This window comes from Saimiri boliviensis, chromosome 12, assembly GCF_048565385.1.
Source record: "Saimiri boliviensis isolate mSaiBol1 chromosome 12, mSaiBol1.pri, whole genome shotgun sequence".
Taxonomy (NCBI): Eukaryota; Metazoa; Chordata; class Mammalia; order Primates; family Cebidae; genus Saimiri; species Saimiri boliviensis.
Genome location: NC_133460.1, coordinates 58,762,439 through 58,785,077, shown reverse-complemented (window position 1 = coordinate 58,785,077; position 22,639 = coordinate 58,762,439). Strand labels below are relative to the sequence as shown.

General features: G+C 40.7%; 1 protein-coding gene across 9 annotated transcripts in view; it reads left to right on the top strand.

The window, feature by feature from the left end:
• Positions 1 to 1,335: 1,335 nt before the first annotated feature.
• LOC101027507 (cyclin-Y-like protein 2) overlaps positions 1,336 to 22,639 on the top strand; it is a 60,493-nt gene continuing 39,189 nt past the window's right edge. The window contains exons 1-6 of one of the 9 annotated variants that reach the window (XR_012512861.1): positions 1,336 to 1,424; positions 2,319 to 2,508; positions 8,283 to 8,427; positions 14,023 to 14,769; positions 14,960 to 15,061; positions 16,018 to 22,013. The gene's annotated coding sequence lies outside the window, so the exon portion shown is untranslated. Of the gene's footprint in view, positions 1,425 to 2,318; positions 8,428 to 13,966; positions 14,770 to 14,959; positions 15,062 to 16,017; positions 22,014 to 22,639 lie in introns of all 9 variants that reach the window. The other 8 variants (XR_012512858.1, XR_012512860.1, XR_012512862.1 and 5 more) reach the window with 8 other exon arrangements.

Sequence of the window (22,639 nt, the reverse complement as noted above, 5' to 3'; positions counted from 1 at the left end):
GAGAGACTTCATCTCCAAAAAGAAAAAGAAGAAAGAAAGAAAAAAAAAAAAAAGGCTTTCTTTTTCCACTGGTGTGTGTGCCTGTGGGAAGCGCTGACTCACCTCCATGCTCCAGTGCAGCCTTCCAGTGTAGCTTCTGGCACGGAAGCTACAGAAGCTTTTCTTCTTGGTGGGAAAAGCACAATATGGGGTCAACAGATCCAACTCAAGTCTACGTCGTCTGCTGGGACCCCGTCTACAGGAAACGAACTCTCCCTGCCACCTTCCTTCCGCGTCCATTCTTCCAAGGACCCCAAGACACATGTATCTTCCGTGGTACGGGATTTCCCTCTGCAAGTCAGATAGTGCCTAGCACATCGTAGACAGACACAAATATTTATTAAACGGAATTAATGCAGTACTTTAATTGAATGAAATGGCACCCTGTTCCGCATTTTAAAAATCAAGCTGTCAGATTTTATGTACCCCAATTTCCTATAAACCTCACTAATTCAGTGATTACCAATTTATTGACCACAGATTGCCAGGTAGCTCAAAAATTACGAGAAGGGTCTCTGATAAGTCCGTGGGGTTTCCAGCCATCATCTAGAACCAGTCATTTCTCACACATAGAGATGCTGCTGTTTTTCAAATGTATGTAGATGAGTTGTGCTTTAGGAGCTTTTACAGAGTCAACAGGTACTAAAAGTAATACTATGATCATATTGGAGGTTCATAAAAACGTTTTACATTTTTTATTGAAATTTAAGTTAGGAAATCACTTCATTAGTCCAGTTGTCTAGGTCTGAGCTGTCCAGTGTGGTAGCCACAAGTGACTACTTAAAGAGTTAGAATGAAATTAATGAAAAATTCCTTTTTTTATTTTCCCTAAGTACATTTTAAATAACCACATGTGGCTAATGGCTAAATGGCTGAAAGGTACAGATGTAGAATATTTCCATCCTTGCAGAAATAGATACTGCTGATGTTGACCCTTAAGATGAATAAAAAGTAACTTAACCATAAAATATAACCTTAGCAGAGATAACTCATCTAATTTATAGCATGACAGAGAGAAATGAAATTCGGGATGGTTAAGCAGTTTCTACCCTTGTTCAGCGAACAAATGCATTATCTCTTCATAAAGAAATAAATGAAATTTACTGTTTTTCCCTGGGTATTGCCTGGATTGTAAAATGCTTTTCCCAGTCCTTACTTCAACCTTCTTCCTTGTAGGTTAGAGTAACTTGTTATTGGTAAATAGCCACGATGGAGGCTAAGGACCAGAAGAAACACAGAAAGAAAAACAGTGGGCCCAAAGCTGAAAAGAAAAAGAAGTGGCATCTGCGGGATCTCCAACTAAGAGACAAAGAAGATGCCTGGAAGAGAAAACTCAAAGCTTTTGCACTTCAGTCTACTGTGCAGATGGCTTGGTCCTTTCACTGGTATGTTTAGCTGCAGTCTGGTGGTTCTTTCATTGATTCTTTTTAAATAGGAGGAGCCTCTCACAGGTGACATTTTTATTCACGAGTCTCGTCCAGCTCCAAAGGACATAGAGATGCATGCTGTGTGGCTTTCACTAAAACGTGGAAAACCTTCCACATAGAAGCTGCCCTGCCTCCGATGTCTGCACATTGGTTGGTGTTTCTTGCTCAAGATAAAAGAATTCATGGAATCTGTTTATTCCTAAGCTTTGTGCTGTTTCTATGGTGATGTGTGCTTTTTCCCTGTAGATATGTTTTACATAGTTGTAACATAAAATACAAAAATTACAATATTTAATACTAACATGACTTTATTTAGTGAGTCCTTGTGATATGCCTCGCAATGTGCTTTAAACATTTTTCAACTAAAGGCTTCTAGCAGCCTTACCAGAGTAGGAATTATTCTTGCCCTCATTTTATGGATAAGAAAACTGAGGTGAAGAAAACAAGTTACCTCCAATCATATAACCAATAAGTAGGAGAGTCAGATTTACTCTACAGCTTCTGCTCTTGTCCGTTATGATGCACTGCCTTAGGAGTTACCTTTTGGTTTTTTAAAAAAACTTAAAATCACTTAGAAAACAGTCAGATTTAAGGAGTGTTTAATTTTCAATTCTCTATACTGTTGAAGTCATCTTGTTACATCTTACTGAACAGCAGTTATTTAGATGGGGACCAGAAGTTATCAAGCTAATAATTGAATAGTTAATACATGTATATAATGTCTGTTATACTCTCTAATTAATATATTAAAGTACTCTCTATAAGTATACTAAAAAAAGTCTACTTATATGGTTGATACCTTTTATTCTATTTTGAAAGTAAGTTTAATTTTTTTTTTTTTTTCATGAATAGGACTCAGGATTTAAAGACAAAGAAGCATCATATTCCAGTGGTTGATTGAACTCCGCTAGAGTCCCCACTAATAGTGGTGATGATGTTGGGGCCTCCAAAAGTTGGAAAGAGCAGTTTGATACAGTGCCTCATTGGAATCTCACCCGGCAGGAGTTGACCAAGATCTGAGGCCCTGTGACGGTCGTGTCAGGTAGGAGATGCTGCCACAGACACAGTTGACGGGGCTGTTGTCGTCTGAGGGACATGCATGTATTTGTTGTTTTCTTGAGTGGAATATGTTAAATATTGTCATATCATGCTACCTCTCTTATGCTTTTACTAAGTTGGGTATGGCTTCAAAAACGTGTAAGTTCCCAGAGATAAGGATGTGATAAATATCTTATCCTAACTGGCCTATGGCTTTGCCAAGTATGTTCCTTGGAAGGGCCTAGCAGGCCTGGTCACCGTGAAGACATCATTTAACAGATAGCACGTACCTCCTATGTGCCACGCTTGCTCTGATGAAGCCACATTCTGGTGGAAGTGAGAGTTTTCTCTTTTTCCTATAAGAATTTGCGTTGGGAGATGGTGACCTTTCCAAGTTTGAGGGAAAAGGAAACAAGCTTCCAGTGGTAGAATGGCAATGTACAATCTGAATCTCTTGTTATTGCAATAATATAGTTGGATTGGGGTTTTTCTTTATCTTTGGAGCATCCGTATTTTCTTTTCCTTTTTTTGAGACAGAGTCCTACTCTGTGGCACAGGCTGGAGTGCAGTGGTGTGATTACAGCCCACTGCAGCCTCAACCTCCTAGGCTCAGGCAGTCCTGCCTCCTGAGTAGTGTATGTCACCACACCTGGCTAATTTTTCTTCCTTTCTCTGCCACCTGTAGAGTTGGGGTTTCCCCGTGTGTCCCAGGCTGGTCTCAAAACTCCTGGGCTCAAGGGATCCGCCTGCATTGGCCTCCCAAGGTGCTGGGACTACAGGGATGAGCCATTGTGCCCAACCCATATTTTTTTGACTGTTTTCCTTTTGTGTTAATTTAGAAATAATTATTGTTATGAATATTCTGTTGTATTACGTTTGAGGATATTTTTGGCTATAGTAGGAATACAGGAAGTTTTGTTAGAGTTGAAGACATTGGCCTGCAGCTAAACAGCAGGATCATGGTTATCACAGGGTCTGTCCTGTCAGGATTTTCTGTTTGAGTACTTTGATTCACCTGGGTAGACTTTCAATATTGTTTCAGTATAGAACACAGCAAGAAAAACAGGATGGAATTTATTTTATGTTACTAGTTTTTGCCCGTAAAAATGAACTTCTGATACACTCCTGTAAACATAAATGGTGATTAGCAGATGCAATTAAAAAAATGAAAATGAGATTTGATGGTTAGGGTTTCTCCAGAGTCTTTTTAAAGTAAAATTTTCATCTTTTTACTTATAGGTTAAAAGCGCATTCACCCCTTATTGAATGTGGGTATGACATTAACATTATTATTGATCTGGCTAAAGTAGCAGATCTAGTAACTTAGTAGGGGCAACCTGGGATGCTGATGGAGACTTACAGCATGTGATAAGTTATTTACCCCATGATAAAGGGAAGAGTATTTTATGATTATTAAAGGAATCATGGTCATCATCAGGGATACAGCACATGTGACTGAATTGATGATAACAATAATAGTAGATGTTTTTACATTAATTATAAAAATGGAAGGTACACAATGAAATATATTCCAAAATCTAAAAGCAAATCACAGGATGGAGAAAACCTTTAATAAACACAGCTAATAAGAAGTCATTAACATGCATATGTATATATGTACAAAATATATCATAATAAGTATCATTTCTTTTTGGACCCTTCCTGGCACTGTGCTAACTGCTTTCTACAAATTTAGCTTACATGAACCCTTGAGGTGAGTTCGGTATTATCTGTAATTTACATAAGATGAAATAGAGTCTCCCAGCAGTTAAGTAACTTGTGTGAATGTGGGTCCCTTGTTCCTAATGATTCCAGAATCTTCATCCTTAATGTGAAAGTAAGTATATGAATTGCCCTGCAGAAGTGGTCAGAGTTTATCAATAGAAAATCTAGACAGTACTGAGTGTATGTAAAATGTACACGCACTTTTGATTATGGAAATGATAATGTTCACTGTTTCTGATACTCTATTAACTATCTTTTAAATTAGCAAAAATAAAATATAAATGAGAAGAAAATAAGCCATGTTGATTAGGAAGTGTGAGGTGACAAATGCCTTGGGAGTTTCATTTTTATTTAGTTTTTACTGGAGAGCCATTTTGTGACAAAGAGCTACAAATTTGGCCCAGGAAGACTCCTAAAATATAAAGTAAAAAGTAATACAGATTTTAAAGTTGTGCCATTGTAATGTTAGGAAGCTAAATAACATTTAAATTTTGAACGTGTAATGCTACTATTAGTACAAATAAGTGTTATTATTAATGTCGTGTAAGCTTACTAAATCTTGTGTACTTGAAATGATTTAAATAGTTTATAGGAGTCATTTGTCTCTTTTATTTAAACCGTAGCAAGTTTCTAATTTTGAAGACGTACATTTTAAGAGATGCCGTTACATTTTTAAATTTTTAATTATTATGGATACATAATAGTTGTACATAAGGAACATTTTGATTTCATTCTTTTAGTTATTCTGAATTATATAATAAATGATAGTCACCCTATTGTACTCTTGGACACGAGAATTTATTCTATTTAACTGTATTTTTGTACCTGTTAACCTGTCCCTCTTTGTCCCTCCCTCCCTGCTACCCTTCCCAGTCTCTTAGCCATCATTGAGAGAGATGCCTATTATGTAAATCATTTTAAGATTTTCAAAAGGAAGACACATACTTGGTAAAGTGCTCTAACTGTAATGCAGGATACACACAATGCGCATCTTCTTTTTCTCTGCTCTAACTGCTGATCTCTCAGATCCCTGCAGGGCAGGATCCATCTAGATGCATATAAACACACTTGCCACCCTTTAGAAACACAGATGGTAGCTTATTCTATACAGTTTTGTGCTTTGCTTTTTTCATGTAATACATCTTGGAGGTATATAATCAGTGAGTACTGTAGTTCTGCCTCCTTATTAATCCATCCTATGGATGCACCATAATTTATTTAGCCTAGCTTATTTTGATTGCTCTGCTCTAGGTTGTTAAAGCTTACTGAGAATGCAGAGGCACACAAAATATATGGATTTAGGTGTGTAGGTGTGTGTGTGGATTAGGGGTGTAACACTGGCTTAGATGACAAAGATTGGCATCTAAGCCAGTGTTCTTCCTGATCCTACAACCAGCTGCTTGCCCCTTGGCACTCTGTGTCATCAGATGTGGTGTGAAGATATTCCACCTGTCCTTTGAGCTGGTCCAGAACCATTTCTGTGCTCAGAAGCCTCATCTCCATCTCCTCACCATTCTTAGATGGATACTTCTGCTCGGCTGCAGAGCAGTCTGCCTCTGTGGGGTTCTAAGTCCTGAAAGAAGCCAGCGAGGCTCTGGAAGCCTCAGGACTTTGCTGTAAGTCTCCCTTCTTAGGATTGCTTCTTGTTTAGAGCTTTTATTTTGCTGCAGTGTTGACAAGAATTTAATTGAAATATAATTGTTAGTTTTCCCTTAATGTCTAGAGCAGGCGTCCCCAAACTTTTTACACAGGGGGCCAGTTCACTGTCCCTCAGACCGTTGGAGGGCCGCCACATACTGTGCTCCTCTCACTGACCACCAATGAAAGAGGTGCCCCTTCCTGAAGTGTGGCGTGGGGCCGGATAAATGGCCTCAGGGGGCCGCATGCAGCCCGCGGGCCGTAGTTTGGGGACGCCTGGCACTCTGGGCCGTTTTATTACAGTTATGAAGTTAAGGCCTCTCACATGGCAAACTTCTCACCCTTATATCCTGGCAGACAGGTAAAAAGTGATTGTAAACTTTTTCTTCATGGGTCATAGATTTCAAAGCTAAAAAGGCTAGAAAAAGAACAGTGATAGAATTTGTGTTTTGCCTATTTGAATAGCGGGGGTAGAAGTGTAGTTGATGGAAAATGTCTATTGCTCCAAGATGCTGTGTCTTTGGGAGTAAATTAATTATGAAGTATTTAGGAAAATGGGAGGACTTGGAAGCACTTAAGGCTACAGGATGTGGCCCCGTCCTGTGTTCAGCATCAGTTTTCAGTGATGCTGCCTTGTGTCCATGTGCTTGAGTTCTTCATGTGTGCCTTCAGTTTCCTTCCTTTGTGCTCTTCCTCATGTGGTTTTCTCAGCCTGGAATACCCTTTTCCACCTGCCAGAAGCCACATCACAGTAAAAATCCCAGAGTACAGGCTTGCCCTCTTCCAGAAAGGGATTTTCTGAATATGTTTTTCACTCTTCCCTGACCCCAGGTGGATATCATCTCCCTGTCTGGTGTCTTATGGAATGAATGTCACTTTTAGCCTACAGTGGTATGTCTGCCCCTTTTCCTCTGGTGGATGGTGAATGGTGCTTCCTTATTTCTGTATTTTCTAGTTTTCTGAATGACATGTTTAGTGGACAAGAGTGTGGTGAGTCATTGACAGATGAAAGGAGGTATAGGAACTTTTGACATTCATTTCTACTTTATGACGGAATTTATTTTTCTCGGGTGGAAGACTTGACAAACTGAGAGGATATACAAACAAACATCAAATGGGACCAGAAGGTGTCACTATATGGTAAAGAAGAGCGCACTTAAAAAATAAAAGGCAGATTCACATGCCAGGTATTGTCTTGTTATTAGAACATGTTAGAATTACACATAGGATTCTTGGGATGACTTGATTTCTCAGGAAAACTGAAATATGACCAAACAAGGGAAGATGGCCTTGCTGGAGGTTTTAAAAGTAACCCAGCGATGTGTAGGCCTGCAACCGTGCTATCAAGTCTGTCTTCTCCTGTAGCTAGAGGGGCACTGTTCCGGTTTGGTGCAGTGCCCTTCTTTAGTGAAATGTTTCAAGCCCTTGAACTGTGGATCATTTTTACCCCCACTGTCAACAGTAGATACTTACTGACTTTTGTCAGCGGAAGCTGGCTTTTTAAAAGGTGCCTGTCTTCTAGGGGTAGGAGACTTCGCCGTGAGTGATGTCAGTTTCTTCCCAGACCCTTGTGTCTTCCTCAACAACAGAAGTTCTGTTTAAATGAGGAGGAGAAGCTGGTTTATGCACCTCTTTCTGGAGTTGGGGGTGTGCTGTATGACAAAGACACTGTCTGTGTTGACCTTGGTGGCAGCCACAGTTTTGGGGCATCAGTGAGACAGGATTCATTGCTCTGAACTCTCATTCTTCTTTCTGAATCTATTTTTTAATCACAAAAATTAATGTACTCAGCTTTTATTTGTTGAAGACTTTTCTTTTGTACTTATAATAAAGGCCCGAATGCATATTGTAAATCTATAGAATTAAAAGAATACTTTTTTTTTCATTGTACCACGCAGAAGAGTCCTGTCCTCCGTGCCTCCTCAATCCATGGCCCCAGCACGAGCACTGCTGCCAGTGTGGCGCCTGCACGGCCCGTGCCCGTTTCTACAGAATCAGTGTGCTTTCCGGCTCTCGTTGGTCTTTTTCTTTTTCTCATTCACAGTGGTCTCCTCCTCTGTATTTTAAAGTGGGTTTCAAATGTTTGTCAGTTCTGAAGTTGAATTGTATTGGGTTAAAATCAGGGTTACTTTAAAATGTTAGAAAAGCTAGCATTGTTATACCATTGGAACTGAGGTTTTTCTAGCTAGGTGTTTAGAGTATCAGGTTATATACCCCCAGAATATTGGAAAAGTTTAGTGGAGATGGGGATCCATTTCAAGCTTTGTTGTGAAGATTTTCTTCTCTGCTTTTTGAGACATTAAGAAAGGTTCTCAGGAAATGTGTCTAAGATAATTTTGAGAAACTGAGTGAAACCAGTGTCTCTCCAGGATCTTTGTGCTTTCCTCACATACCCTTTCTTGGTGGTCTCGACAGGATGAGGTGGGGTCCACTCATGAGCTGGTCCAGAGTCTGATCTCCACCAACTCCATCATTGATACCAAGATGGCTTCAAGTCAAGTGACGCTGTTTTCTGATTCCAAGCCACTTGGGTTAGAGGATATAGAATAGATAATCAAGGGTAAGTCTGCTGTTTTTCTATTTTTATTTATTTATTTATTTATTTATTTTTGAGAGGGAGTTTCACTCTTATTACCCATGCTGGAGTACAATGGCGTGATCTCGGCTCACTGCAACCTCTGTCTCCTGGGTTCAAGCAATTCTCCTGCCTTAGCCTCCTGAGTAGCTGGGACTACAGGTGTGCGCCACCTTGCCCAGCTAATTTTTGTATTTTTAGTAGAAATGGGGTTTCACCATGTTGACCAGGATGGTCTCGATCTCTTGACCTCGTGATCCACCCATCTAGGCCTCCCAAAGTGCTGGGATTATAGGCGTGAGCCATCTATTTTTAATAAAAAGGCATATTACAGAATATGTGTAATTCTGCCATCAGAACACATTTTGATGGGATTCATTCTAGGTTGATTTGTTTTTCTTTGTGTGTGCATGTGTCTGAGGGCTCTTTACTTACCTGACATTACAAGAAAGTATTTACTTGAAATAAAATACAGGATGCATTTTTCTTTTTCTTTTACTTTTTTTTTGCATCTTGGTAGTACTGGTACTTAAAGTACTTTTGTTGGTGAAAGTAACCTTTAGCCAATATTCCTTAATGGTTTTTTTTTTTTTCTACACTACTAGTTTCTCAGGCTATGTCAGGGTTAAGAGTGTAGAGGGCATTGTTTTTGTAAATCTTCTATTAATTGAAAGATAACTTCTTAAAAATGCAGATAAACCGATACTCTGACTCGTGATTTAGCACAGGAGAACTGATAATCCACCTTATTTGCTGGCTGATCTCCAAATGCCCTACTGAGATAGATCCTTTTTTTTTTTTCTCTCTCAACTATCTTCTTTGCGCTAATTATGCATTGTATTTATATTTCTAGGTAATGATAAGTTTTTTTTGAGATAGGGTCTCACTCTTTCACCCAGGATGAAGTGCTGTGGCATGATTTTTTTTATTTTTATTTTTATTTTTTTATTTTTTAAATTTTTAAAAAATTTTTTTTCTAAAGAAAGAGAGAGAAAAAATAAAAAAAAGAATAAAGAAGAGGAAGAAAGAGAAAGAGGAAGAGGGAGAGAGAATGGGGGTATTGCTTTATTGTCTGGGCCAGAATGCAGTCTAAATATGGGTACGCCTATAATTGTGCTTAATAATGGAGACATGAAAAAAAAATGAGGGAAGAAAATAACAAACAAGGACCAACCAATATTTCATTTAAATTTGTAAGTTGATATGATGTTTTACTGATAAGAGTGTATATTTTGTGTATTTAAAGTGGAGAGTTCCATAAATGTTAATTAAGTTTGCTTGTTCCAGATCTGAGTTCAAGTCCTGGATATCGTTGTTAATTTTCTATCTCATTGATCTGTCTAATATTAATGTTGAAGTCTCCCACTATTATTATGTGGGAGTCTTAAGTCTCTTTATAAGTCTTGTGTATCTGGGTATTCCTGTATTGGGTGCATATATATTTAGGATCTTTAGCTCTTCTTGTTGTTGCATTGATTCTTTTATCATGATATAATGTCCTTTTTTGCTTCTTTTGATCTTTGTTGCTTTAAAGACTATTTTATCAGAGGCAAAATTTGTAACTTCTGCTTTTTGTTTATTTATTTATTTTTGCTTTCCGTTTGGTTGGTAAATCTTTCTCCATCCCTTTGTTTTGAGTCTTTGTGTATCTTTGCATGTGAGATGGGTCTGGATGCAGCATACTGATGGGTTTTAGGCCCATTAGTTGATGTAAATTCTTCATTATATTGATGCTCTTTACTTTTTGGTATTTTTTAGAAAGGCCGATACTGTTTGTTCCTTTCTATGTGTAGTGGTTCTTTCAGAAGCTCTTGTAAAGCAGGCCTGGTGGTGATGAAATCTCTGAGTGCTTGCTTGTTCACAAAAAATTTTATTTTTCCTTGGCTTATGAAGCTTAGTTTGGCTGGATGTGAAATTCTTGGTTGAAAGTTCTTTTCTTTAAGGATGTTGAATATTGGCCCACACTCTATTCTGGCTTGTAGGGTTTCTGCTGAGAGATCTGCTGTAAGTCTGATAGGCTTCCCTTTGTGAGTAACTTGACCTTTCTCTCTGGCTGCCCTCAGTATTTTCTCCTTCATTTCAACCCTGGTGAATCTGACGATTATGTGCCTTGGGGTTGGTCTTCTTGAGGAATATCTTCGTGGTGTTCTCTGTATTACCTGGAGTTGAATATTATCCTGCCTTACTAGGTTGGGAAAGTTTTCCTGAATAATATCCTGAAGCGTATTTTCCAGCTTGGATTCATTCTCTTCATCACATTCAGGTACACCTATCAAACGTAGATTAGGTCTTTACACATAGTCCCATATTTCTTGGAGACTTTGCTCGTTCCTTTTTATCCTTTTTTCTCTAATCTTGTCTTCTTGTTTTATTTCATTAAGTTGGTCTTCAACCTCTGATATCCTTTCTTCTGCTTGATCAATTCGGCTGTTAAAACTTGTGCATACTTCACAAAGTTCTCGTATTGTGTTTTTCAGCTCCATCAATTCACTTATATTCCTTTCTAATTTGTGTATTCTTGTTAACATTTCATCGAACCTTTTTTCAAAATTCTTAGTTTCTTTGGATTGGGTTAGAACAAGTTCTTTTAATTCACAGAAGTTTCTTAGTATCCACCTTTTGAAGCCTGCTTCTGTAATTGGAACACACTCGTTCTCCATCAAGTCTTGTTCCGTTGCTGATAAGGAACTGTGATCCCCTGCTGAGGGAGAGGTGTTCTGATCTTGGGTACTCTCAGCCTTTTTTGGCTGTTTTCTTCCCTTCGTTGTAGATTTATCCGTCTGTGGTCTTTGTAATTACCATCTTTGTAATTGGGTTTCTGAGTGGACATCCAACTTATTGATTCTCAGCGCCAAAATCTGAGCAACCCACTGCGCTGACTAAAACAGGGGCGTTAAGATTGATGGTGCTTCTCTGACTCTGCACCAAGAACCGACCCTCCGCTGAGGCGCCGGCAAAACCGCCTCTCCGGTCACGCTGGCGACCCGTGGGACTCCTCTGCTGGGAATCTCCTGGTGCGTGAGCAACAAGAATTCATCTGAAAGGGTGGCATCCTCTCGTTCTCTGCGCTTTCACTGGGAGCTACAGTCCCGAGCTGCTAGTGATCAGCCATCTTGGATCTCTCTCCCAGGATGCATTTTTCAACAGACCTCAAATAGTCCTCAAATACCATGCCATTTTCCATAGGTTGCTTTTTTTTTTTTTTTTTTTTTCTGAGACGGAGTTTTGCTCTTGTTACCCAGGCTGGAGTGCAATGGCGCGATCTCTGCTCACTGCAACCTCCGCCTCCTGGGCTCAGGCAATTCTCCTGCCTCAGCCTCCTAAGTAGCTGGGATTACAGGCATGCGCCACCACGCCCAGCTGGTTTTTTGTATTTTTAGTAGAGACGGGGTTTCACCATGTTGACCAGGATGGTCTCAATCTCTCGACCTCGTGATCCACCCGCCTCGGCCTCTCAAAGTGCTGGGATTACAGGCTTGAGCCACCACGCCCAGCCTGCTTTTTGTTTTTTAAGGGACTTGAGGCCACTTGGCTTTCTTTTGGTGGCCAAAACACTAGAGCAGAGCCAGAGTTTGTGGCTGTCCAGAAGACACATGCCTTGGCTCCGAAAGTTTTATCTAGATTATGTTGTACTATCTCCTGTGGGTAGGTTTCCACTAATGTGTGGCCTATGTGAATTCTTTTTCAGTCTGGTTTGGAAATTTGTATGCGTTTATAGATAGTAGATGTTTGCAAAACATTGGTTTTGTTGTATTGATTTATGACTCCCAGTTAAATGTATCTGAAAATTTTGAGTTTATCTAGTATGTAATTTGTTACACTGTGCATAAACTACTTAGCACAGTGCCTGACAGATACGAAGTGTTCGCTGAAAGATCACTCTTTTATAATGAGTGTTATGCGCTGTTTTCATTTTTGCATATCCTTCTAGTCATCCTTGTCTACAAGAATACTGCCTTCGAATACAGTTACAGTTTAAATACATAATTTTATTTCTATATTCTGAGCATTTTCTTTTTCTATACAGTCTTTATGTCATCATTATTTTGTTATTATTGGTGTATTCTTTTTGTTTGTTTTTGAGATAAGGTCTCACTTTGTCTCCCAGGCTGGAGTGCAGTGGCATGATCTTGGCTCACCGCGGCATTGAACTCCCAGGCTCAGGTGATCCTCTCGCTTCAGCCCCCCAAGTAGCTGGGACTGCAGGAGTGTGGGAGCTTTCAGCCTGTCCTCTGTGTCCTTTCAACCACTCCTGGCTAAATTTTTTTAACGATTTTCTAGAGATAAGGTATCACTATGTGGCCCAGGCTGGTCTAGAACTCCTGGGCCCAAGGAATCCTCCTGCGTTGGCCTCCCAAAATCCTTGGCTTAGCCTTGCCTATTATTGCTGTATTCTAACTTACCCATCTCTTATGGTATGATTTTTAGTTGTTCCTAGTTTATGTTTTTATAATTTTATGTATTGTACTATGTTAAACAGCTTGATGCAGTCGTGTTTCATCCTGTGATTTTAGCCTCCTGATGATTCTTCGTTATCAGTTATGGCACTGGTGACTTAAAATGGATGTTCTTCCTCTGTCAGTCCTCCTACATTTGTTAGCTGGCATTTTTAACAAAGAACTTTCACTTCTCCCCTTTATTTCGGTATCACTGGTGACTAATGCACTTGCGTTTTATTCCACCGGTTATTTTCTGTCACTGTCATTATTCTTTCTGATGCCTATGCTGTCCCAGATTCGGCTGCGAGAGCCTTCAGCCTGTCTCCTATGTCCTTTCAACTGTCTCTGTTAGTCTTTGAGCATGTCTTACTTTCTGACAGAACAAGAGGATCCAGGCTCATTTTATCTTCTTTCTACTTTGGGCCTGGAATTAGCCATTTCTCTTAAGGATCATGTGTTTTTAGCTTAGAGATTGATGAGGTTTCCAAAAGACCTACAAAACAATAACTTCCTTTTTGAGCAATTGTTTTCTAAAATTAGATTACTCTTTTTAAAGGGTTATTCATTTATTCTCTCTCTATATTTTTTGAAGTGTGGTATTAGGGAACCATACCTGAGTTTGCATATTAACTCTTCTAATGTTTATCAGATCATTTTTTACCTCTGCTATGTCATCCTAAACAATTCTTTGACATTTTCTTTGTTTGTTTGTTTGTTTTTGTTTGTTTGTTTGTTTGTTTGTTTTTTGAGACGGAGTTTCACTTTTGTTACCCAGGCTGGAGTGCAATGGCACGCTCTCGGCTCACCGCAACCTCCTCCTCCTGGGTTCAAGCAATTTTCCTGCCTCAGCCTCCCAAGTAGCTGGGATTACAGGCACGTGCCACCATGCCCAGCTATTTTTTTGTATTTTTAGTAGAGACGGGGTTTCACCATGTTGACCAGGATGGTCTCGATCTCTTGACCTCGTGATCCACCCACCTCGGCCTCCCAAAGTGCTGGGATTACAGGCTTGAGCCACCGCGCCCGGCCAATTCTTTGACATTTTCTATTTCTTTGTATTTTCATTGACTATATTGTCATTTTAGATTTGCAGATGAACCCGCAAATTGAATTCTTTTGAATTTCCTTGGTAATAATATAGGCTGTTGATGCCAAAGGAAGAAAAACAAATGGGCTTGAAACTGATCGAATGTATCAGAAAGCCATTTTTGCAGATGAAGATGGATATGGAGATAGTGGTGATGAAGAAGATGAAATTTCTGAAGATGACAGATTGGAAACCGTCTCTAGTGATCAGGAAGCAGAAGAGGAGGAAAATTCTGAGGTGACTGGTCAGTATATGACCTGCTAAGAGCATCAAACGGGGAAACTTGAGGAGTTTGAAGAAGCCAGTGAAGTAGATTTGCCAGCATTTGCTGTCCGTGACAATGAGCTTGAGGGGAGCTCAGCAGAAGGGGAAGTGGAATAAGCTGGGGAAAGCAGTGAGGAAGAGGATGGTACTGCAGGAGAGAGGGGCATTTCAGGATCAAGGACTGTTGGAGAAGGTAGTAAAGCAGAGCTGTCACCAGCTAATCCCCGGAGTGACCCTGTAAATCTGGAGAAGTCTTTGTCGATGAAGAAAGCAGCCCTCACCTCTTCATTTCTGGGCATTGCACAGCTGACGAGGCATTTGCATCTGAAGAGGAATCTGAAGAAAGCTCTTCGCTCAGTGCAGAGGAAGAGGACTTGGAAAATGAGGACCCTTTTAGGAAAAAGGTTTCAGAGCCTTCTCAAGTGGGCAGTGGTCAGAAACTGGGGTGAAGAAAATTAATTAATGAGACCAGTGATATAGAAGATTTACTCGAAGAAGATTGCAAGGAAGAGAAGAATGATTCCACAGAAGCCTCAGGTAAGCTTAAATTGAGTTGGTTGCTGCTATGAACTTGACTCTCGAAATGGTACCCAAAGGAATGTCTACATTTGGGGGTCTGTTGATTCTGAGATTTTGGTAACTGTTGAAATGCTGCATTGTGGATGGATCTCGGGGGAGGGGAAACACGTAAACAAGTCTAACTGGAGGTTGGCATTTGTCATTTCAGATGCCCTCACGTTGAAGGAAGACCTTTCCAGAAAGGCAGCTGAGGCCTTTCTGAGGCAGCAACAAGCAACTCCAAACCTCCAAAAGCTTATTTATGGGACAGGTAAAGAATTCTGGTTCAAAGCTGGAAATGTTTCAGTTTCTCTGATTATTTTCTAAAAAGGAGATAGGGAATTGGTTGGAGTATTGGGCTGGTATTGTTGACATCCATCATTGCTGGCCGTCACATTTCCTATTTGGCAGATGTCTTTAATCATCAGCTTACGAGGACCACACATTGGTCTTGTGAAGTACACTTCTGGGTTTGCTGTAAAACTCGATGCAAGTCGTGTCCATCACATCATGTCATGTCCCCTTTTAAGAAGTCATTCATGAGAAATTTTTCGTAGAATTTAGTGCCAGAAAAATATTTCTGCCCATAAAAGTATTTATTTGTTCCTTTCTGAGAATGAGAACCCTGTGTAACACATTTGATTCTCCCTTTTGCCCTTGTCCTCTGATTTTACGCTTTGTTAAACATACCTATATGTTCTTTGTGGTAGAATTAATGCCAAAATAAACAGAGTGGTGAACTTTACATTGTGTTCCCTGGTTACTGCACGATGAGATCACGGCCACATGGTGAGACACTTGGGCTCGGCACACTGAATTGGGAGGGTTGTTGTGTACTGATTTTCGTTCAGCTTTTGTCTATGTACTCTCAGTGATGAGAGGCTCAACCCTCTTTAGAGCTCTTCTTTAATAATCGAAAGCTCTGCTTTTAAATGTCCCTTCCTTCCTTGACTCCTCAATTCTAAGTCCTCCTCAACTGCTTAGCTGCTACCCTGCAGGAGTGCAGGAGCCCCAACACATGTAGAGCAGTAGCTTCCTGGCCTCTCTTTACCTGTAGCTGACCTGCCCTCTCAGTGCCTGACTCATATGTGGCCATTGCCATACCCACCACAGACAGAGGCCCTTGGTTCCTGAGTTGGAAGAATCATGGCCTAACTGGATGAAAACAATGAGTCCTCTAGGGCTGTAGGTTTTGTTCTCACTTTTCTGCCATGGTGTTCTCTTTAGTGACACAAGATAATGAAGAAGATTATGATACCTGAGAAGAGCTTGGAGGGTTGTTTCATGTCAGCCAGCCTGACAGAGCGTGTAAGCACAAGGCTGACTCTTTGGACTGCTTCAGATTTCTTGTGGAGTTGCCCCATGACTGGGATTTAGAGGAGGTAAGGCTGGGTAATACGTTTGATTTATTAGAGAGTTATTCTAAAATAAGATTATCTGATGACAGTATTCCGTACCTGTTGTTGGTTTCTTATTTTTACAGGATGACAGGTCATCCTCCCAGATACTGTGGTGGGCACTTGATGCATTCTAAGCAATAACACATTCTGAGTTTAGTTAGTCCATTGCACAGCCCATGGAGGACAGGTTCAGCTTCCAGTGTGAACAGTAGCACAAATCTTTATTTTGAAGCATCACACATAAATTTTTATACATCTGATGTATTTTGTGTCTTATCACTAGGATATACGTAGCATCCCTGAGTTAACATTTAGTTTCTGCTATTTGTAAGCATCCAGAAATCTGTGATGCCTGTAAATGTTCTTCCTGCAGCTCACCATTTTGTAGTCACACTGGAATTCATTCAGTACTCAAATGCCACACAGCCTACCCTCCTCTTAGGCCTTTTCTCTTTCTCTCTCTTTTTTGAGTCATGGTCTTGCTCTACGTTCCAGGCTGGAGTGCAGTGGCACAAGTGTACGGCCCAATGCAGCCTCGACCCCCTGGGCTCAAGGGATCTTCCCACCTCAGCCGTCAGAGTAGCTGGGACTATAGGCACGAGCCACCAGGCCTGGCTGCTCTTTGCATTTTTTGTAGAGACAATGTTTCACCATGTTGAGCTAGTCTCAGACTCTAGGCGAGAGTGATCTTCCTGCCTTGCCCTCCCAAGAGTGCTGGGATTACAGGAGTGAGCCATTGCATCACCCCTTTTCTCTATATTCTCTTCTGGAATCTTCTGATCTTCCAAAGGCTGCCTTCTTTTTTGTCAATTCAGTTTGGCTTAGGTGTCACTTCTCACAGAGGCCCAATTGCTCTCATCGTGCCTATTGTAATTTTCCAGGTAACACTTAATGTTCTTTATGAGATTTCATTTAACCATTTTTTAATGGTGAAATTTAATACAGATATAGAAAACCATGTAAAAACAATTGTTTAACTTAATGGGTTGCCAGAAGGTGAATACCCCTGTACTCAGCATTCAGGCTGGGAAATCAAGCTTTGCTGCTTGATTGTGACACCAGCCAGGGTCCTCTTCCTCCCTGTGGAAGGAGGTGTGGTCCAGCCTCTTGGGGCAACTCTTTTTTTCCTGGTTTCCTCTTACATGCTTCCATAAGCATCGTAGTTTACTTTTATCTGATTTTCATTATGGGCTTTCCGTCTGTCTTTTAAAATTTTTAGTTAACAATCTTCCTTCCCATTTCTTTTTTTTTATTACATTTTATTTAAGAAACCAAGTCGTTGGTCTGTAGAATTTCTCATGTTCTGGATTTTGTGGATTGCTTTGCATCCCTCTGCAGTGTCTCAGGCCCTCCTGTATTTCCTGTGAATGGGTACGGAGCATTACTGATAGAAATTCTGTGATGACTGGAATATATATTCGAGGTGTGGGTTGTGGCTACTGGGCACTTTAAATGTGGCTAGTGAGACGGGAGAACTAATTTGTAAATTTTATTTAATCTTAAGATGAATTTAAATAGCCACATGATTGTATTTACCTGATGGATGAAACATGTAGCAGTTGGATGGGATTTAAATTTGATTTTTATTTTTCAGCAAAACTTCTTCCCAGGTGGTTGTGTTTTCTTATTGGGAGGCATATAAAGACCGGTTGTGTCCTTTTAATGGTATGAGATGGAGAGATGGTCTAATCTGCCATACACTGCCATACACTGGGGCAGTGGCCAGTGATTTGAACTTCATGGCATAGATGGAAACTTCCAGCTTCTCTTGGTGGTAGGCAGAGGCCTCAGTTTTTTAAAGAAACTCCCCAGCTTCACCCCTGCCAATGAGGACATTGAATCAGGATATTCCTATGAGTTTTAAGTAGAAGAGATTGTTTCCTGATGTTGAATTTCAGGTAAGGAATCTAGCTCCTGCATATCACGGTGGTGGTGCTTGGGCTGAGACAGGTCTAGAGAGCACGGTCAGAAAAGGAGCTCAAGGAAGTAGCTGTGAAAGACCCCTGGAATGTTTTCTGCTCCCCTCTCTGCAAATGCGCTGGAGGGAGATCCTGTTAGTCACTATGGGGGTGTGTGTGTGTGTGTGTGTGTGTGTGTGTGTGTGTGTTCATTACTTATTTTATTTTCATTTTTGTTTTTCTGCATAAAGTCTGCAGACTTTCCAACAGTACCTTGATGTTTTCTGAAAGCAGAGCCAATGTGCACACTCTAGGGCCTGAGGCCTCAATTCGGTGATATTTACTCAGGACTGGTGTGTACCTGCAAACCGTGTGATGGGGTCAGGGCCAAAGAACCCTAGTTTCTGTGTTAAAAAGACATTTCATTCAACTGGATAACAGGCCAAGTCTAGTGGAGAAAAGGTCTACTCTGCCATAGGATGGGGCAGCAGCCTGCAGTTCAGAAGACTGTTGTGTGTCTGGAAATTTCCATAGCCTCCAGTTGCTGGCAGAGGGCCAGAAGGTAGGACACATTTGTCTGCAGATCAGAGGAGGGGGTGTGTTCACCCCGACGTGATGTTGGCCATGTGTGGTCCCTTGAGTTTTCAGGGTTGGATGTCCTGACTGACACTGCCATAGGACAGTGTAAGAGGCTGAGAGTGACACAACTGTAGGCTGTGGGGATGATGTTCACAGGAAGCCTCCCTGCTGCCTGTAGCATGAGCAGAGAGTGAAATGCTTGGGGCTGGGAAGAGGCAGCAAAAGCCTACAGAATCTATTCTCAGTTCATCTCCTATCATGGCCTAACATCCTTAGCTACCAATTGCAGAGGAGATTCTGCACATTAGTGTTCATGTGACCTTGGATGTTGGCAGATTCACATTGGTGCCCCTGGCATCTGTGCCTGCATCTGCAGTTTCAACGGGCTCAGGAACAGGCTAAAGGGCCTCCAAGCTTCCTCCAGTTTCCTTGTATATGCATGTGAAATATACTTTCTTGGCCTGGGTCTTTCCTGCCTTTTCTTGCCAGTTGGGTCAGATCTAGCTTATTAACCAGTGTTTTTTGAGCTTTAATAGAACTGGCTCAGACCAGTTGGAGACCTGAAAAGGGCTATGGGATAGACATTTATTAGAGTAGTTTCAAATGTGCAGCAAAATGGAGTACAGAGCCCAAAGTTCCCATGTGCCCTCAGTTCCTGTGCACTCCTGGGTCACTCCACTAACAACCTCCTCTACCAGAGTAGAATATTTGCTATAGTCATGAACTTATACTGACATGTCATCACCACCCAGAGTGATACCCTTGGTGACGCACATTCTGAGGGTTTGGAGAAATGTATAATCAGTATATGTATAATGAATGTATCATCATAGCTGTTACGATATCCTGCAGTATATTTTCACTATGGTAAGTATCTTGTGCTCTATTTATTTATCCTCTCTTTTCCTAACCACTGCAAACCACTTATCTTTTCAGTCTCCATAGTTTTGCATTTTTCTGGACGTTGTGTTCTTGGAATCATAGAGCAGATAGCTTTCCAGATTGGCTTCTTTCAGTTAGTAATGTGCATTTAACATTCCTCAGTGTCTTCTGATGGCTCAATACCTCATTTCTTTTTAGAAGTGATTAGTATTTCATTTTCTAAATATACCACAGTGTTATTTATCAGTTAAGCTACTGAAGGACAACTTAGTTCTTCCTACATTTTGGTCGCTATTTTAGAAACTGCTATAAACATCTGTGTTCAGGTTTTTGTGTGGACATCAGTTTTCTGGTCATTTGAATAAAGACCTAGGGAGTACAACTGCTGGATCACATAGTAAGAGTATGTGTAGTTTTGTAAGAAACTGCCCATATTAGGAGAGTCTTTAGGATGATAGAGGAGAGCATGTTAACATACTGAAGAATCAGTCCACTGAAGGAGAACTTGAGGATCTAGAAAGAATGATGTAACCTTGAGAGCTGTTAAAAGATTACGATTAGGCACTCTGAAACATTAGGAGGTAGATTTGAGCATTCAGAAATTTAAAACCAGTCAGCCCCAGGCTACAAGCAGCTCAGAGCTCCAACAAAGAGGGTTCCGGAGGGTGGGGGAAGACTTACATTGTGAATGTAGAAGAAAAAGAAAATGCTTGATCTGGTGAAGTGCAGGGGTCTCATTTGGATCATTACAGTGGAAAGTTTCTAGGTAGATGTTAGTTGATGGTTTCTGACTGGCTAAGCTTAAGTTTCCTTTAATTTACACTGAGTCAAGTTTTGGTTTGTTTAAGGAGGAACTGAGTGTACTGCATGGGAGCCATCCTGAGCCTCATGGCCACCTGTTTATCTGATTATTTTTTTCACAGAGAAGACCCTTTTAAAAATATCTGTTGCCCTGCCTCGAGTGCAGTGGTATGATCATGGCTCACTACAGGCTCAACCTTCCAGGCTCCGGTGATCATCCCACCTTCAGTAGCTGGGACTACAGGCATGCGCCACCACACCACCATGCTCAGCTAATTATTTATCTGTATTTGTTTTAGAGGTGGGGTTTCCCTCAGTTGCTTAGGCTTGTTTCAAAGTCCTGGGCTCAGATAATCTGCCTGCATTGGCCTCCCCAATTGCCAGAATTACAGGCCATCTAAATCTTTTATCTCAGATTTGCCTTGTGAGAAAAGGAGGGATGATTTTTCTAACATGATGAGGGAGAGAAAGATGAGGTGTATGCATTCTGTGCATATTATTTTCTTAGGTGATGAGAAGATGATCGGCTATTACCTAATGGGATATCTTTTCTCCTTAACTGATTTGGCAAGATATCAGAAGAGAGAAGTTGAATAAAGGAAGAACATGGAAAAGATTGGTCAAAAAATTAGAAGCACATAGAAAAGATGTCGTTGGAGACAGAAACCTTTTATTGATTTTTGGAAAATTTAAGGCCAATTTGTTGTGTAAGAAATTTGAATTTGTGATGATACCTGTGACCGTTTTTTGATATTTTTCTGGTTCAGCTGAGTGTTGTCACTGAGCCAACATAAAATGGGGCTCATCCAGGGATGAGATTTTGCCAGAGAAAGGACAAGCAGCAAGTCAGGGAGCTTAAGTCAGTTATTAGAAAGTGACTGTCTAGAATTGCATAGGTGGAAAGAGACAGATTGGGTTCTTGTGTTTGGTATTTGAGGGAAGAGGTGTGTGGGTATGTAAGTGAAATGTGTTGTTCATTCTCCTGAGAGAGAAAATGGGGGAATTAATGGACCGTAGTTCTGGATAAGGTGGAAAACTCTTAAAGTGGAAGTACTGGGGCAAGTGCTCCGACAGGCCGGGATGGTGTAGTCAGTCCCTTCACCTGGAAATCAGTAGAATGTTAGCAGTCCAGACTCAAACTTTGTAAAAAACAGGTGGAGAAAAGGAAGTCCCTCACAGTAACCAGCACCATAATCAAGACAGAATGTTTTCAGAATAAATTGAGTTATCTGCTTTCAGCCCAGGTGGTAGCTGTTCTCTGCCCTGATGATATGTGATGATAATTTGTGATCCTCATGTCTTAAAATGGAGTCACTCATCTCCAGTATAATTAAGTCTACAGTGAGGGGTTGACCCCTCATCCCCAAAGAGATGAACACATGAATGGGCTGAGGTGATAACAATTATTGCTGCCTGAGATCATGAGAGACCTGAAGTGAACTGATAGGAAGTGAAAGGTGGCTGAGAACAAGAGAATGGACCCATCTGCAGAGGATCATAAAACCAGCAGAGACAAGATCTTGTCTAAGATGTGTTCAGAAGCTTTGTCCATGAGAACTGTAAGGACTTCTCCAGACCTGGTGGCTGCTGCTATAATCTCTGCCCCAAAGGAGCATCTGACCAGCACCCAAAGGGCTTCTGGACCCACTGGATTCTTCTAGAGGTACATTGGTCTCTTGAGCCATCACTGTGGTTTTTTATTTACTTTATTCCTGCCTGTGTGTAGAATGATAATTGCCTAATTGATAATGTGAATGAATACCTCTTGACAAATGTAAATCTGAGTATATATAATTGGCTGCCATGTTACTGTGAAACCTCACAGCTTCAGTCAGTGTCAGCACAACTAGGCAGCTTGTACCCAATGCTCGTATCAGTGGGCATTGTCTACAGGCACCTAATGACTCAGGTACTTTAACAGTCACTGATTAGTGTATCTCCAAGGAATAGTCCAACAACACATGGCTGGCCTGACAGACGGTAACTATATGTCTAATCCAGGGTCATACTGAGTGGACATCTGCCAACCAGAGGTCATTCCCCCTGCCTGCCATTGAGCAGTTCAAAAGTGACTGGTGTAAGCAGACATGAGTGCACTTGCTCAAGTCACTATTTGCCTCTTCCAAGGGCATCATACTTAGGATCTAGGTGATTATGCCTTATTGGAGTCCTACACATTTCACTTGCAAATTATATTTGAAAATTAGAGTAAATTACTATTTGCTAGTCATTCAGTTTTTAAAATTGCAATTTTAAAACAGTTTTTTAAATTGCAATTCCAGAACCCAC